This window comes from Notamacropus eugenii, chromosome 5 (genome assembly GCF_028372415.1).
Source record: "Notamacropus eugenii isolate mMacEug1 chromosome 5, mMacEug1.pri_v2, whole genome shotgun sequence".
Taxonomy (NCBI): Eukaryota; Metazoa; Chordata; class Mammalia; order Diprotodontia; family Macropodidae; genus Notamacropus; species Notamacropus eugenii.
The window spans coordinates 54,433,685-54,450,092 of NC_092876.1; the positions used below are offsets into that span (position 1 = coordinate 54,433,685).

At 40.4% G+C, this 16,408-nt stretch overlaps 1 long non-coding RNA gene across 4 annotated transcripts in view; it reads right to left on the reverse strand.

Moving 5' to 3' along the window:
• The window catches only part of LOC140504239 (uncharacterized), an 85,618-nt gene that overhangs the window by 55,169 nt on the left and 14,041 nt on the right, over nucleotides 1–16,408 (reverse strand). For 3 of the 4 annotated variants that reach the window (XR_011967016.1, XR_011967017.1, XR_011967018.1), the window contains exon 3: nucleotides 7,389–7,551. This is a non-coding gene — a long non-coding RNA (uncharacterized lncRNA). Of the gene's footprint in view, nucleotides 1–4,798; nucleotides 6,024–7,388; nucleotides 7,552–16,408 lie in introns of those variants that run through there. The other variant, XR_011967019.1, reaches the window with a different exon arrangement.

Below are 16,408 nucleotides of genomic sequence, written 5' to 3' on the forward strand. Positions count from 1 at the left end.
CTGGAGGTATCCTAGAATACAGAATGATAGAACTGGAAGGATTCCAAAAATACAGCATGTCAGAGCTGGGAGGGTCCTTAGAACACAGGATGTCAGAGTTGGGAGGGCCCTTAGAACCCAGGATGTCAGAGCTGGGAGGGCCCTTAGAACACAGGATGTCAGAACTGGGAGGGTCCTTAGAACCCAGGATGTCAGAGCTAGAAAGGCTCTTAGAAAATAGACTTTTAGAGATGGAAGAGATAGATAGGGATATTAATAAATGGAATTTCAGTGTTGGGAGGGAAATCCGAGATCCTTCAATTCATGGACCCTTTTGTGTCCTAGCCCCCTTTGGCAATCTGGTAAAAACTATAGATGCCTTTTCAGTATGATGTTTTTAAATGCATATAATAAAATACACCAGATCACAAAGCTTACAGAGCACACAGAGCTTAGCGTAGTGTCTGGTAGATATTAAGTAGGTAATAAATGCTTGTTGGTTTAACAAAAGAAACCAAATATACAGAAATCTAGTTACCAAAATAATTGGGTTTTTTATTTTTAAATTCATGGACCCCAGATTAAGGACACCTGCTCTAATCCACCTCCTTCACCTTCCTCAGGAGAAACTGAGGCCTAGAAAAGTCAGGTGACTTGCTTTTCCCATCTCAGTTGCATGGGGATAAAATCATGAACCTAGACAGTGAAAGAGTCAGAATCTGAGTTTCAAATACAGCATTTTTTTCTGCACTCAGTTGTCTTTCCAGTATGTTGCTGTGGCTTTATCTTGCATCCTGGCCTGAATGCCCTGAAGTAGAACCACCCCTGATGCACAAGAAAGAAGGTAGTTCTGGAGACCCTATGGCATGGAGGTCTTTGGGAGGTAGATGGATGTAGAGGAAAAAGGACAGAGTTCTGTTATTTCTCAGTTCTTTCAGCATTCAAATGGTTTAACAGGAAGACTGAACTCCCAGAATGGTTATTTCCATGGTATGGCCATGGCAAGGCCTCACTAGCAATGAAAGTCCCTCCTTCTTATATTGGGACGCATACTCAGCTCCTCTTCATGCCCACAGAGTAGATCCAGTTGGGCTATGGGTGTCAGGAATCTTCAGCTGCTGAGCCAAGAGCCACTGCTATTGTCCTGGACCATCTCTCCAATGGCACAAAAAGGGGTCCAGACTATTTGAGGCAGAGTGGGCTCAACATTTCCCAGGAGGCCTTTAAACAGTTTTATTTTTTGCCTCTGCTTTCTTGGCTTATCGTCATTTTGTATGACTATTCCATATTTCTCAGCAATCTTCTAAGTGATCATTTCTTATAGAGGCACCTCTCTGTGTGTATGATCAATCAATCACCTGATCAGTCAACAAACATTTATGAAGTACTCATTAAGTGACAGACATTGTGCTAAGCATTGGGGATATAAATAGGAAGGTAAAAAACCTTACATTCTGACTAGAGACACAACCTATACATAAACAGTATGAGTTATTTGGTATTGGAGATAACTATAAGTGTGCCATATTCTCATGCTATACTGTGAGCCCATGAGGGAAAGATATAGAGTTTAAAGGGTCATGTATCTAGAGTTTTAGAGTTATAGATTTTGAGTTACAGGGTGATGGATCTAGAGTTATGAGGCGATGGATCTAGAGTTATGAGGCGATGGATCTAGAGTTATGAGGCGATGGATCTAGAGTTATAGGGTCATAGATCTGGAGTTACAGGGTCATAGATTTAAAGTTACAGAGTTGTGGATCTTGAATTATAGAAGCATGGATCTAGACTTACAGGATCTTAGATCTTGAGGTGTAAGTCATAGATCTAGAGTTATAGGGTTATGGATTTTGAGTTACAGGGTCATGGATCTAGAGTTTGGCTTGTGGATCTTGAATTATAGGGTCTTAGATCTAGTGTTATAGGGTCATGGATCTAGAGATATGGGGTCATGGATCTAGAATTAAAGGATCATAGATCTAAAGTTATAGGGTAATAGATCTAGAGTTACAGGGTCATGGTTCTAGAGTTAAGGTTGTAGGTCTTGAATCATAGGGTCATAGATCTAGAGTTACAGGATCATGAATCTAGAGTTATAGGGCCATAACCTTGCATTGGAGGAACTTTAGAGGTTATCTAATCCAACCATCTTGTTTTACAGATATTGAAACAGGCAAAGACAAGGTGATTTGTCCAGTGTAACACAGGTGGTAAGTGACAGAACTAGGACCTGACCCCACATCCCTCTGACCAAAATCATGTGTCCTCCCCACTGAACCATGCTGCCTATGACAATGTCTTCTCTAAAGTTTGCATCTTTCAGTTCTGAGTAGAGGGTTCTGCATACAACAGGAACTTAATAAATGAACATTATTGAACACTGTGCATTTATGAGATACAGCAACATGTCCTAGTAGAGAGAGAGAGAGCCAGGAAAGCCTGAGTTCAAGTGCCAATGGTGACCCACACTGGTTGCATGAACTTTAAGCAAATCACCCTCTCAGGACTAGAGAAAACTTTCTAACCTTATAATATGCAGAGAAAGTGCCAACCTGTCTTGGGAGAGATTTTTCTCACTTGGAGTGATCAGGATCAATGAAATCACAGGTCCAGCCTCTTTCCCTATTTATGTCTGTGAAACCACTAATTAGGGAGCATGATACACTAGATTTGGAACAGGGGAACATGGGTTCAAATCCTGCCCCTGCTTCTTTCTAGGTGTGAGAACTTGGGCAAGTCATTTAACCTCTGTAGACTTCAGTTTCCTCGGCTGTAAGATAGGGAGATTGGACTCAATGGTTTCTAAGGTCCTTTCTATCTTTTAATCTATGACCCTATAAAATCACAGGTATACCTAGCCCTAAATATATCTGAAGGTACATCATGGTCTTCATGGATCTGCCACTCATCAGCTGTGTGACCTTGGGTGAGTCTTCCCAGGTTTCCTTATCTGTAAATTGAGGGGTTTGGATGTGGTGACCTCTAATATCTCCTCCGTTGCTCCCCTTTTGTGACTCACTAATCACTGGCTGGGGCTAGTGTCTTGGAATGCTTTGCTCCCTGAGCAGTGAACATAAAAGGGAAGCAAACAGGTGACCTCAGTCACATAGCCCAATGTTCTCATCCTGGACAGTGTCCTAGAGAGACATGCCTTAGTCACATGTCTTCAGAGCAATCTTGTCACATCAGATCTCTCAAATGGAAAAGCCCAATGTTTCAATAAGGAGGTTGTAAGGCAGGGTGAAAAGAGTGCTAGACATGGCATTTGAAAAACTGGGCACAAGTCCCAACTCTTAGATTTAGGAATCATGTGACTATGCAGATTGATTCACCTTGCAGGGGTGGGGAACTTGAAGCATCGAGGACACATATGGCTCTCTAGGTCCTCAAGCACAGCTGTTTGACTGAATCCAAACTTCACAGAACAAATTGGATTCAGTCAAAGGGCCACACTTGAGGACCTAGAGGGACACATGTGGCCTTGAGGCCACAAGTTCCCCACCCCTGATTAGACATAACTATGGTGGGACAATGGGGCTTTGCTCCAGTTCCAGAACACTGTCAGCTGCTTTTCCTCTTTCTAGAGGAATAACTGAGCTTAGCACTTAGTTGACAACATAAATTAAAATAGGAAGTAACCAGATAGTGAACTTCCCTCCCCATCCCACCTCCTGCTGAAGCCATGCTCTAGCTGAGCTCCTCTGTTGCTCCCCCTGCTCTACAGGCGCCAGCTTTTCATAAGAGAAAGGAAGGTAGTCAGCTAAGGAAGGGGACTGAATGCTAGGAAGACTTCCTCACTTCTGCTTAATGGAAAACAGCTCCCCCAAGCTCTGGCTATTGGTTAAAATGCCACACTTTGATCCTGCCACTGTTTTCTTGGGCATCATCATGGTGTGGTAGATGGATTACTCAACTAGAAGGATGGAAAAAAAAAAAGCATGGGAAGAGAGAAACAGACAGACAGAAAATGGGACAGAGGGGGAGAGAGAAAGAGAAAAGAAGAAGAAGAAGAAAGAGGAGAAGGACGAGGGAAGGAAGGAGGGGAAAGAGACACAGAAAGGGGGGAGGGAAGAGAAGAGAGAGGGGAAGGGAGAAAAAGAGGGTCAGAAGGAGGAAGGGAAGGAGAGAGACAGGGAGAAGAAAGAGAAGAATGAGGGTGAATGGAGAAAGGGAAGAAAGGCAGGGGAGAGAGAGGTAGGGGAAGAGGCAAGGAAAGATGGAGGCAGGTATTGAGAGATTCAAGTCTCAATTCTGTCAATAAATTGTGATGTGGCCTAAGTAAGGCAAATCATTGAACTGTTCCTTCCTTCACCACCCCCTACTCCACCCCTAAAACTTAATTTCCTTTCTTACCCAAATTGCTAGCTACACATTTGCTTTCAGGTCTCCAACCCTGTTTCTTCTTTCATAAAATGGGCACAATCATGCTTTCATACATCACAGGCTTGTGAGGCTAGGGCTTTAGTAACTGTAACCAATTCATTAATAATCATCTCTTAAGTGCCTATCATGTGTCAGCCATGGGGCTGCCTTCAAGAAGCTTATATTCTAAAGGGAGAGATAGATAAATAGATAGACAGACAGATAGATAATAGATAGATAGATGGATGGATAGAGAGTGGATGGGTAGATAGAGATGGATAGAGAAAGAGATATAATAGATACACATATGTATTTATACATATCTGTATGCATGTAAAACATATATGCATATATAATGTGTATGTACATATATGTGTGTGTGCAAATGAGTATGTCTATATACATACATACTTGTATTTATGTATAACTATATATATGCAAATGTAGTGGGGATTGAATTGGCTTATAGGGGCCATCCCAGGAACTTTTGAACAAGAGGCATCCTGGAAACTTCAGGACACCCCAGCGACATGGCTACTCAATGCTTGTGCTTTAGGGGAATGAGGAACTTCTCTGGCTGCTTCCAGCCACATGGTGGCCTAGAGCTGAAATGACTTGTCATTTGATCCTCTCCCTTTGGAGGCAGTGGCGGGGCTGGGTATTGTGTCAGTTAAACGGAAAAACAGCATCTGGCTAGCTCTCTCTTCTTTGATCATCCAGGTAGCATCTTGAAACTCTGAGGCTTCCAGTAAATCTCTTCCCCATTCCAGCATCATGGCAACTGCTCTCATAGAGCAGCTCTGAAGGAGGGGGATTCTACGAATTGAACTTAGCCCTGGGTCCCCAGCAGCTTTTTCCATTTTATGCCTCTTTTGAGTAAAAGATTGAATACCAGCCTCAGGAGGGATAAAGGAAAGCTGAGTGGTGACAAGGGGAATTTCTTCCCCAGAGAAGACCATGTCCCTAGCTCTGGTTTACCAGAAGATACAGATTTTGAGGAAGACAGTGAAGAGCCAAGGTGAAACATAAAATGCCTAATCATCAGTCTTACAAACAGTCCTACATTTGAATATCAAGTATCAACTTCCAGTAGATTGCAACAGTAGTTTTGTTACTGAATCCTATTTTAAATTGTTCTGTCAATGTGAACTGTGAGTCTTTTACATTCAGAATTTCTTCTGTGTAAAGGAATAAAATATCTGTCCCATACCTAATATTAAGTGCATTTCTACTACCTTCTTTGGGGAGACCTGTACATGAGCTATAATCTTAGCTTTAATTAATTTGTCCCCTAGTCACCAGGATTAGAGTTTAACAAACCAAAGAACACAAGGAAAATGAGCCTAGTCCCTCTTTCCTTAGAGTCTCCCCAGGACTGATCAAGGCAAAGATTATGTGCCTGGGTCTCCAACCATAGGGCTGTCTTAGGAAACAGAGCCATTTTCCCAATGGTGTTTCTCAAATACTATTGAAATGTGGAAGATCTTACCTGGTTTTTGAGGAGCTGATTCTAACCAGCTTCTAGTATTTAATCCCTTTTGGGATTCCCACACACATTTGGGGCTTTCCTGAATTTGTTTTCCTTCTTTTTGAACAAAGCCTGCTTGTTCTATCATCAGGTGAATTTGGAACTCCACATTTAGCAAGTGCCCTTCCCAGGACTGAGTGGATCCCTAAGGAACCTTTAGTGGAGAAAATAGAGGGGTGAGCCACTTGGCCCCTTGAGTCCAGCAATGGTTTCTTAAATTTAGATAAATATATACAAAATAAATTCAGTCAATTAATCTATTTCTTAAGCACATACTGAGTGCCAGATACTTGTGCTATAAGCACAAAAATGAAACAGACCCTACCCTCAAGAAGTATCCATTCTAATAGGGAGATGACATGTGTGTGTCTAAGAACATAGAGACAATCCAAATGTAAATGGGACTGTGCCCATGATAGTGGTAGTAACCTGGAAGTTTGCCCTGCTTTGAGAAAATTGATTTGAGAAAGTCAATATAAAATTGCTTAGGATTTTAGCTTGATTCTCCTGAATTCTGAAGGACAATAAAAACAAGATGTGGCACTCTAGAGGGCAATGATGTCACAGACTAGCACTGAGAAAATTGGTCTGAGTCTGAGTCTAGTCCTTTGGCCTTACACCAGTCTATAGCATTGAGCTTTCTCAGTTCTCACAGTCTCAGGAGATGTTACTCATTCCTGTTCATCTACACAGAGAGACACCCAGATTGGCCTCCAATAAATCACTCCAGTGTGTTGTCTACTGAATCTAGTTTCCATTTTTACTTGTTCATAGGCCTTGGGAACCACAGCGGACAACATACCAACTCTCAGAGTTGGAAGAGACCTTGGACAGCTAATCCAAGACAAAGAATCCCCCACTCCAAGTTAATATCAATCTTTTTGAGAGGCATCCATGATACATTGGAAAGAAAAATGAATTTTAATTCAGAAGACTTCGTTTCAAATATGACCTCCATGGTAATTTTGGGGGAGTATTGCAGAAGTTGCAGATGAGAAGTGAAGGCCAGGTAACAACACAGACAAAGTTAAAAAACTCAGAAATGCATTATGTGTGTGTATCTCTATACACATATACTTCTTTAGTTTCTTGTAATATCAACATATTTTATCTTTTGTTACCATAGTTATTCGAACTTCTTCACTGGTACAAAGGGAAGACTAAAAAATTGTATTTGTATTTTTCAGATCATGGGGGTACCATGCCCCTAAACCCCATGATGGGGAAAGGATTCCCGTAGTGTTATTATTGTCCTATTAAGGAAGCTGAGTGGTTAAGTGACTTTCCCACTATCACACAGCTAGTAAGCATCTGAGGGGAAATTCAAATCCCTGTTTTTGAATCTCCAAGTCCGGTGCTCTATCTTATATCATGTTAATAAAGGAAGGTTTTGCCTGAAAAACTCTCCAGACTGGTCACATGGTACCTATAAGAAGAATGCAGCTTCATACAGAGAAATCCCCCAGTTCCTGCACTGAGACAAAAGGGGAAAGGCAGTAGAAGTGAAGGAAATACTCACCACATGTCTCATCACTTCAACAATAGAGTTCTGCTCTTCCCAAAAAGCACTCGTTTGACCACGTGGCAGGGAATCAGCTGATGGAGATTTCCTCTTTTCCCACTGCTACTAATGGATATTTAACTGATTTCAAACCATTTGGAGGAGGGGCAGAATTGAAAACCTTTAAAGAGAAAGATGACAGATTTTGCTGAAAATTTTCTTTGGTTTGAAAAGGCTTCCAGGTTTAAACTCATGGAATATCAGAGTTAGAAGTAGCCTTAGACAATAGAATATCATAACTGGGAGGGTTCTTAGAACAAAGAATATCAAAGATGGGAGGGCACTTGGAACAGAACATGTCAGAGCTGGGAGAGCCCTTAGAACACAGGATGTCCGAGCTGGGAGGGGACTTAAAACAGAGAATGCCAGAGGAAGTAGGGACCTTAGAACATAAATTGGTGCTAGAACTTAGCATTTCAGAGGTAGAAAGAACTTCAATGCTTTGGTTGCTGCTGGTGGTAATGCTAATATTAATATTTTCTCACTTCAATGAATCTTTGATCTTGTCAACTTAAGTCCTCCCTCCTTAAATTGTAAGCTCCTTGAAGGAAGGGACCTATCTTTTTCATATTTGCAACTCCTGCATGTGACAAAGTAATACGTAAGTAATCAGCTTAATAAATGTTTGTTTGTTGACTATGTACAACTTTGACTTGGGAGGGATAAATGAGCTTCTATGGGTTCTCTTCCAAAAAACACAATAGAATCCAGTCCAAAGGAATCAGACAGTGGAAAACAAAGATATAGTTGATGTTCTGGCAGTTCTCTTTAAATGGAGACTTTGGGAAAGGGTCTTAGCTCAGTGCTACAGCCAGAGAGGGCAGATGGTACCAACACGGTGTGAATGCTAAGGCAAGAAACAATAAACGCAGTGAGATTAATCAGTGACCACTGTGTCACTGTGCTAAGTACTGTTTACAAATATTATCTCATTTCAATCTCACAACAACCCTGGGAGGTAGGTGCTATTTTATTCTCATTTTAGAGTTAAAGAAACTGGGGCAAACAGAGGTTAAGTGATTTGCCCAGGGTCACCCAGATTGTAAGTGGCTATGGTCTGCTTTGAACTCAGTCTTCCTAACTCTATGCCCAATACTGTATTCACTTTGCCACCAGAAGCAGAAATAAGAAGAGAGTGGATTCCAAATATGGGGAGATGGAATGTCCTTTGTAGGGACAGACAGGGCAGTTTGTCTGAATCTGAGGAGTAGTGTGATGTCCAATGAGTCTGGGAAGATATGTTGGAGCTGGATTGGGTACAATTTTAAAAGCTAAATTAGTTTATATTTTATCCTAATGATAATAGGGGAGTAAGGGATTCACAGGGCCACAACTTCACATAAAGGGGGAGAATGGGCATTTATGAGAGCGTGCAGCATGATCTTCAGGTACACTTCAGAGCATGCATAGGAAGGAAGGCAGGAAGGAAGAAAGGGAGAAAGGAAGAGAGGGAGAAAAGGAGGAAGGAAGGAAAGAAGGGAGGGAGGGAGGGAAGGAGGAAGGAAAAGATATAAGTTCAGCAATTACTGATCAATCAACATGTATTTATTAAGCACCTACTATGTGCCAAGCACTGTGCTAGATGCTGGGGATCAAAGTACAAAGAATGAGACAATCTTTACTTGGAATGAGACTGCATTATTAATGGAAGAGACAAGTACATATAAAATATATGCAGCTTAAATATAAAATTAATGAATACATGTATAGATATATGTGTACATATATCTATATATACACAGAGAGAGAATAACAGAGCTGAGATTTTGGAAGGTTCTTTTTTAATATTTTATTTTTTCCAATTACATGTAAAAACAATTTTTAACATTCATTTTTAAAATTGAGTTCCAAATTCTTTCCCTACCTTGCTCCTCTCTCCTCTCATTGAGAAGGCAAGCATTTTGATATAGGTTATACATAATGCAGTCATGTGAAACATATTTCCATATTAGTCATGTTGTGAAAGAAAACACAGACAAAAAACTGCAAGAAAATATAGTATTAAATAAAGTATAAAAAAGTAGCATGCTTCAATCTGCAGTCAGACTCTGTCAGTTCTTTCCCTGGAGATGCATTGCATTTTTCAGCATAAGTTCTTTGGAATTGTCTTGGAGAATAACTAAGTCATTCACAGCTGATCATGATACAATGTTGCTGTTACTGTGTACAATGTTCTCCTGGTTCTGTTCATTTCACTTTGCGTCAGTTTAAGTCTTCCCAGGTTTTTCATGAAGGCATCCTTTTGTCATGTCTTATATCATAACATTACTCCATCACAATCATATACCATAACTTGTGATTTTCTAAAATTGATAAACACCTCCTCAATGTCCAGTTCATGGCCACCACTAAAAGAACCGCTATAAACATTTTTATACATGCATGTCCTTTTCCTTTTTCTTTAATTTCTTTGGGATGCAGACCTAGTAGTGACATTGTTGTGCCACAGGGCATGCATGGTTTTATAGCTCTTTGTGCATAGTTCCAAATTGCTCTCCTGAATGGCTGAATCAGGTCACAATTCCAACAGTGGTTTCATGTCCCAATTTTCCCAAATCCCCTCCATTTATCATTTTCCTTTTCTGTCACATTAGCCAATCTGATAGATATGAGGTGGTACCCCACAGATGTTTTAATTTGCATTTCTCTAATCAGTAGTGATTTTGATCATTTTTTTCATATGACTATAGATAGGTTTGATTTCTTTATCTGAAAACACTATTCATAGTCTTTGACTATCAATTGGGGAGTGACTTGCATTCCTATTAATTTGATTCAGTTCTCTATATATTTGAGAAATGAGGCCTTTATCGGAGAAATTTGCAATATAATTTTTTTCATGGTTATGATTTCTATGTATTTCCCTCTATCCTGTTTTTCCCATCTTTATCTTCCTCTCTCCTTCCTTTTACCCCGTCCCTCCTCAAACATGTTTTGCTTCTGATTATGGCCTCCTCCAATCTGCACTCTTTTCTATCCGCTCTCCTCCTTGTCTTATCCTCTTCCCTTGCTACTTCCCTGTAGGGTAAGATAGATTTCTCTGCTTGGTTGAGTATGTATGTTATTCCCTCTTTGAGTCAATTCTGATGAGAGTAAGGTTCAAACATTGTCCACTCCCACCCTTTCTTCCCTACCACTGTATAAGTGCTTTTGAGCCTCTTCCAGGTAAGAGATAATTTGCCCCATTCTACCTCACCTTTCCCTCTTCTCTCAATGCCTCTCTTTTTCTCACTCCTTAATTTTATTTTTTTATATCATCCCATTATAGCCAACTCATGTCTGTGCCCTCTATGTATACTCCTTCTAATTGCCCTAATAATGAGAAAGTCCTTAGGAGTTACAAATATCATCTTCCCATGTAGGAATGTAAATAATTTAGCTTTATTGAATCCTTTATGAATATCAGAGCTGGGAGGGTCCTTAGAACACAGACGGACAGATCTGGGAGGGCCTTTAGGACAGAAAAGTCAAATCTGGGAGGAGCCTTAGAATTATATGAAATATTAGGGACCATGGAGTAGTCAAACCATATTGTCTCCCATATATGGCCACTACTCTCAGCAGCTCTAACTGTATTTCTGGTCTCCTTTCTTAGTGCCTTGTTGGGACATTAGCAAGTAGAGTAGAGGTCCGCGGTGGAGAGACCAAGATGGACAGGCCAGTTGCTTCCCAGGCATTTTGGAACAACCCTGATCAGGAAATGAAGAACATCAGTAAACAAAGCTAAGTGACCAAGGGGGATTTTCAGACAATGGCTCGTCATTTCCTGAAATGGAGTTGCACAAGGTCCCGGAGTCCAGCCAATGAGAGGCTCCCAATTTCTGAATGAGAACTGCTTTTTCATAAACTCGTAAAGATAATTTACAGCACTTTAAAGGTTTGAAACATGTTTTATATATTTCTCACTTGATGTCTACAATGACTGTGAGAGGAAGTACTATTCTTATCCCCATTTTACAGATGAGGAAACTGCATCAGACAGAAGTTAAGTAGCTTGCCAGAGTCACACACAACTAGTGTTTAAGGCAGGATTAGAGTTTCAATTTTCCTCATTCTAAGACCAAGACACTAATCACTGTACCATATCTCTGCCCCTTTTTGAACTCTTGTTGTTGGTCTGATCTTGTCTTTTGGACTGGAAAATAACTCCATCCTTTTCCTGAGGGTAGAGAACCCAGAACCTCTGAACTGACAGCAAGGTTGTAAGTAGAGAGGGCAGCCCAGAGTACCTACTTAGTAGTGTGGGATATGGGCAGGTGAAGCCAGAGATAGACAAGGAAGCACAATGGTCTCTTCATGGTCTCCTCATCTGTCTTGCATTATCAGACAATGAAGAAACAAATTCACCAAAAAAAAAAAAAAAGATGAATGGGTTGTTTTGGGGTTGTTTGTTTTTGTTTTTTGGTGGGGAGCGGGGAGGGAGGGTTAAAGGGGGGGGGATTCTAGGTCAAGGACCAGAATTTCAATTTCACAAAGCTGCTTGCCCTTTGGTAAAGTGCCCTTCTAGGGAGAAAAGGAAAAGGAAAGGAATCCTACATCATCATTATCACCTTTACATAATACCTGAAAGTTTTGGAAAGTACTTTCCAAATATCATCTCATTTGATCCTTACAGCAACCCCAGGAGATAAATGCTATTATGATCTCCATTTTACAATTGTATAAAATAAGGCAGACAGAGGTTAAGTGACTTGCCCAGGGTTACACAGATAGCAAGTATCTAAGGCAGGATTTGAACTCAAATCTTCTTAATTCTAAGCAGCTAGGTGGCGCCATAGTGGACAGAGTGCACAGCCTGAAATGAGGAAAACTCATCTTTCTGACGTCAAATATGACCTCAGACACTTATTAGCTGGGTGACTCTGGACAAGTCACTTCACCCTGTGTGTGCCTCAGTCTCCTCATCTGTAGAGGGAAATGACAAACCACTCCAGTATCTTTGCCAAGACCTCAAATAGGGTCAGGGAGAAACAGACACAATTGAAACAACTGGACAATGTCCTAACTAGGGTAAGGCTGTAAGTACTACGCCATGTGGTCAATCACAAAATTACAGTTGGAAGGACCTTAGAGGGTATCTAATCCAATTGTTTCATTTTCCTCAGAAGAAAACTAAAGCCTAGAGAGGAGGCATGACTTACCTGAGATCGCATAGCAAATGTGGCAAAATCAAAATTCAAACCCAGTTCTTTTGACTCCCAAGAAGAGAGTAGAAAGATTTCATTATAAATGTGATAAGAAGAGTACTTCCCAGTAGCATGCACCTAACCTCAGAGCTTTTGTAATCTGGAGCTTCCTTGATGAAAGGTTGTATACATGCCATATTTAACTGAATAGAAAGTATGCCTCTATCTGTCATAATATCATGTATATATGAAAATCTAAAACACTCCCATTCCTTTATGCCAAGTTTAAATCAGCAGCAGTCTTTGGTATGTAAGAAGAGACCTCATGGTTGATGGATACATCCCAGGACAGGATTCTGTCCTAGTCATTCTTCTCTTCTCCCTCTCTACTACTTTACTTGGTGATCTCATTATTTCCCATGGATTTAATTATGATCTCTATGCTGATGATTCTCAAATCTTCCTATCCTGCCCTAACCTAACCTCTTTGCTGACCTTCAATCTCACATCTCCAACTGACTTTCAGTCTGAAAATAGAACTCAATACATTTTCCCCTTAAATCCTTCCCTCTTATGGGTACCTTATGGTAGAGCAACATCATCCTTCCAGTCCCTCAGACTCCCAACCTAGGCATCATCCTGGACTCCTCACTATCCAAGCAGTTGCCCAGATTTGTCTATTTCACCCCCTCCAGCATCTCTTGTCTATTTCACCTCCCAGCATCTCTTGTCTATTTCACCTCCCCAGCATTTCTTATCTATTTCACCTCAGCATCTCCTGTCTATTTCACTATTCCATCATCTCTTGTCTATTTCACCTCCTTAGAATCTCTTGTCCACTTCACCTCTGCATCATTTCTGGACTATTTAGCCTCTGTAACCTCTCTCAAATGTTCCCCCTCCCCTCCTTTGACACTGCCACCACCTCGTACAGACCCTTATCACTCAGGTGTGGATTATTGTAATAGTTGCTGGGGCTAAGGGGAGGAGGTCTGCCTCAAGTGTCTCCCCACTCCAACCAGTCCTCCATTTAGCCACTAAAGTGATTTTCTTGAAGTACAAGTTCAATCATGTCATTTCCCCCACTCAATAAACTCCAGTTGCTTCCTCTTGCCTCCAGGAGTAAATACAAAATCCTCTGGCATTCAAATCCATTCATAACCCAGTCTCCTCCTACTTTCTCAGCCTTCTTATACTTTAGTTCCCAAACTTCCTCTTCCATCTAGTTATACTGGCCCCTGGCTATTCCACAAACAAAACCTTGCATCTCTCAGATCCAGGCATTTTCTCTGTCTATCCCCCATGACTGAAATGCTCTCTCTCCTCTGATTTGACTACTAACCTCTCTGGCTTCCTTTAAGTTCCAAATAAAATCCCACCTTCTCCTCAAAACCTTTCTCAATCCCTTTTAATTCTAGTGTCCTCCCTGTTAGTTATTTCCTATTTATCATATTTATAGCTTGTTTATATATTTGCTTACATGTTGTCTTCCCCATTAGTTTGCTCTAGCTTCTTGGGGGTAGGAACTCTTTTCCCTCTTTTTCTCCAACACTTATCACAGTGCCCTACACATAGTAGGTGCTAAATCAATGTTTACTGATTGATTGTTCAATATCTCTTCTGAGTATGGTTTCATAGAAATAGAGCTATGTGAATTTGGAGTTTGAGGAACTAATTTAAAATCTTGACTTGACTCCTTACTACTTGTGTGACTTTAGCCAAGTCACTCCCTTCCTAAGTTTCAATTTCTTTACTGTAAAATGAGAAAATTGGACTTTCAGCTTGAAATCTATGGTTCTAGGATCCTTATTTACAATACTGATCAATCAAACAGCATTTACTGAAGATTGAAGGCCACCAACAATCAGTAAAAATTTATTAATTAATATATGCCAAGCATCATGAGAAGAAAAAAATTTTGAAAATAGTTCCTGATCTCAAAGAACTAACATTCTAATGAGTTATTAAGTTATTAAGTAAATTGTTAATTATTTCCCTAGGATACTTCACAACTAGGAAGGACACTTATTGAGCTCCTACTATGAGTGAGATGTTGTGAAGGTTAGATCCATTACTGTAAATCCCAGTTCAAGAAATATTTTAAAGTAGCTACTACAAAGGAGAAACTGTACCTACAACAGTGAAATGCAAAGAAGATTGAAAACAGTTCCTGCCCTCAAGAAGCTTATATCTATTGAAGGGAGGGGAATAAAAACAGGTAAGTAGATACAAAGTATTTGTTGTTGTTCAATTGTTTCAGTTGTGTTGGACTCTTCATAACCTCATTTGGGTTTTTCTAGGTAGAGATACTGGAATAGTTTGCCATTTCCTTCTCTAAGACATTTTACAAATGCAGAAATTGAGGCAAACAGGGTGATGTGACTTACCCAGGGTCCCACAGCTAGGAAGTGTCTGGGGTCACATTTGAACTCAGGTCTTCCTGACTGAACCACCTAGCTGCCCACAAAATATACACATAGTAATACAAATAATTTCATGAGGGTGAAAATTGAAAGGGACATGTAGTAACTGGGAGCTGAAGATATAAATCAAAGCTCTCATTTTACAGATGAAGACCATCGGCAACTATTTATTAAGCACCTACTCTGTGTACCAGGAACTATGTCCAGCAATGGACATGCAAAAACAGAAGCTTTAAGGATCTTATATCTTGATGCTGGAGATAATGACAGCAAACACCAGAGGACAAATTTGGGAAAGTGATGTGCCCAAGGTCACAAAGGTAATGAAGTACTAACTGTTAAATAGCACTTACAGGTTTCTAGATAATTTTATATGTAATATATCATTTGATTCTTATAACAATCCTGAGAAGTTGATTCTAAAGGAATTATTTTCCCCATTTCATAGATAGGGGCCTTACACTCAGGTGAGCAGACTTACCTAGAGTCCTACAAAGGAAGTAAATATTTAAGTCCGGATTCTGAACCCCCGGTTCCTAACTCCAAATTCAGGTCCTTTCTGGCACATATAAGCAAAGAGACAGTGGGGTTCAGGAAAAAGAGCACTGCTTCTGATGTCAGAGGACCAACCAGGGATGTCCTAGAGTTAGTTAAACTGGCCAGGGGATAAAATTTTTAGTGTGAACATTTATACCTCGAAATTAGCCAACATTACAAATCAAGGCTTGATTTGTCATCCTGTTCATTATCAACTAATGGAGAAAATGTTAATAATGCAAATTAAAGTTAAAAGTGTATCGTGGGCACATTTTTTCCATGCCGAATCAATTATTAAACACTTACCAACATACTCCTACAGAGGACCTTGTCTTGAATCTGGCTTCTAACATTCACTAGCCACATAACCCTAGGCAAGTCACCTCATTTCTCTGAGCTTCAGTTTCTTTATTCCTTCTAGCTGTCATTTTATGGGCTTCTATGGGCTCCTCTGCTCTCCAATCCTTCACCTCTAATAAGGAGAGCAGAGCAGGAGGAAGGAGGGGGTATCTACCAGGCACAGTAAGCTCTTGGGTTCCTCCCACCTCTAACAAAGTGAATCATTTCATATCTGGTTTGTGGCCAGCTCAAAGCAGGAGAGAAACAAAGTGGAAAAGAGTTGGAAGGAAGCGGTAGTTTCCAAACTAGAGCTCAAGGAACAGCCTTTATTCCCTGGGGGTTCTCTTGCACAGTCTTTACACATGACAGGTTCTGAAAGTTTCCTTCATAATCCTCTCTATTTTATTTTAGGCATTTAAAAACATTCTGTGAAGGGATCCATAGACTTCACCAGCCTAATTACAAAAAGGGATCCATAACACAAAAAAAGGTCAAGAAACTCTGGACTAGATAATCTCTAACGTCTCTAAGAAAGGCAGCATGGCAGAGTGGA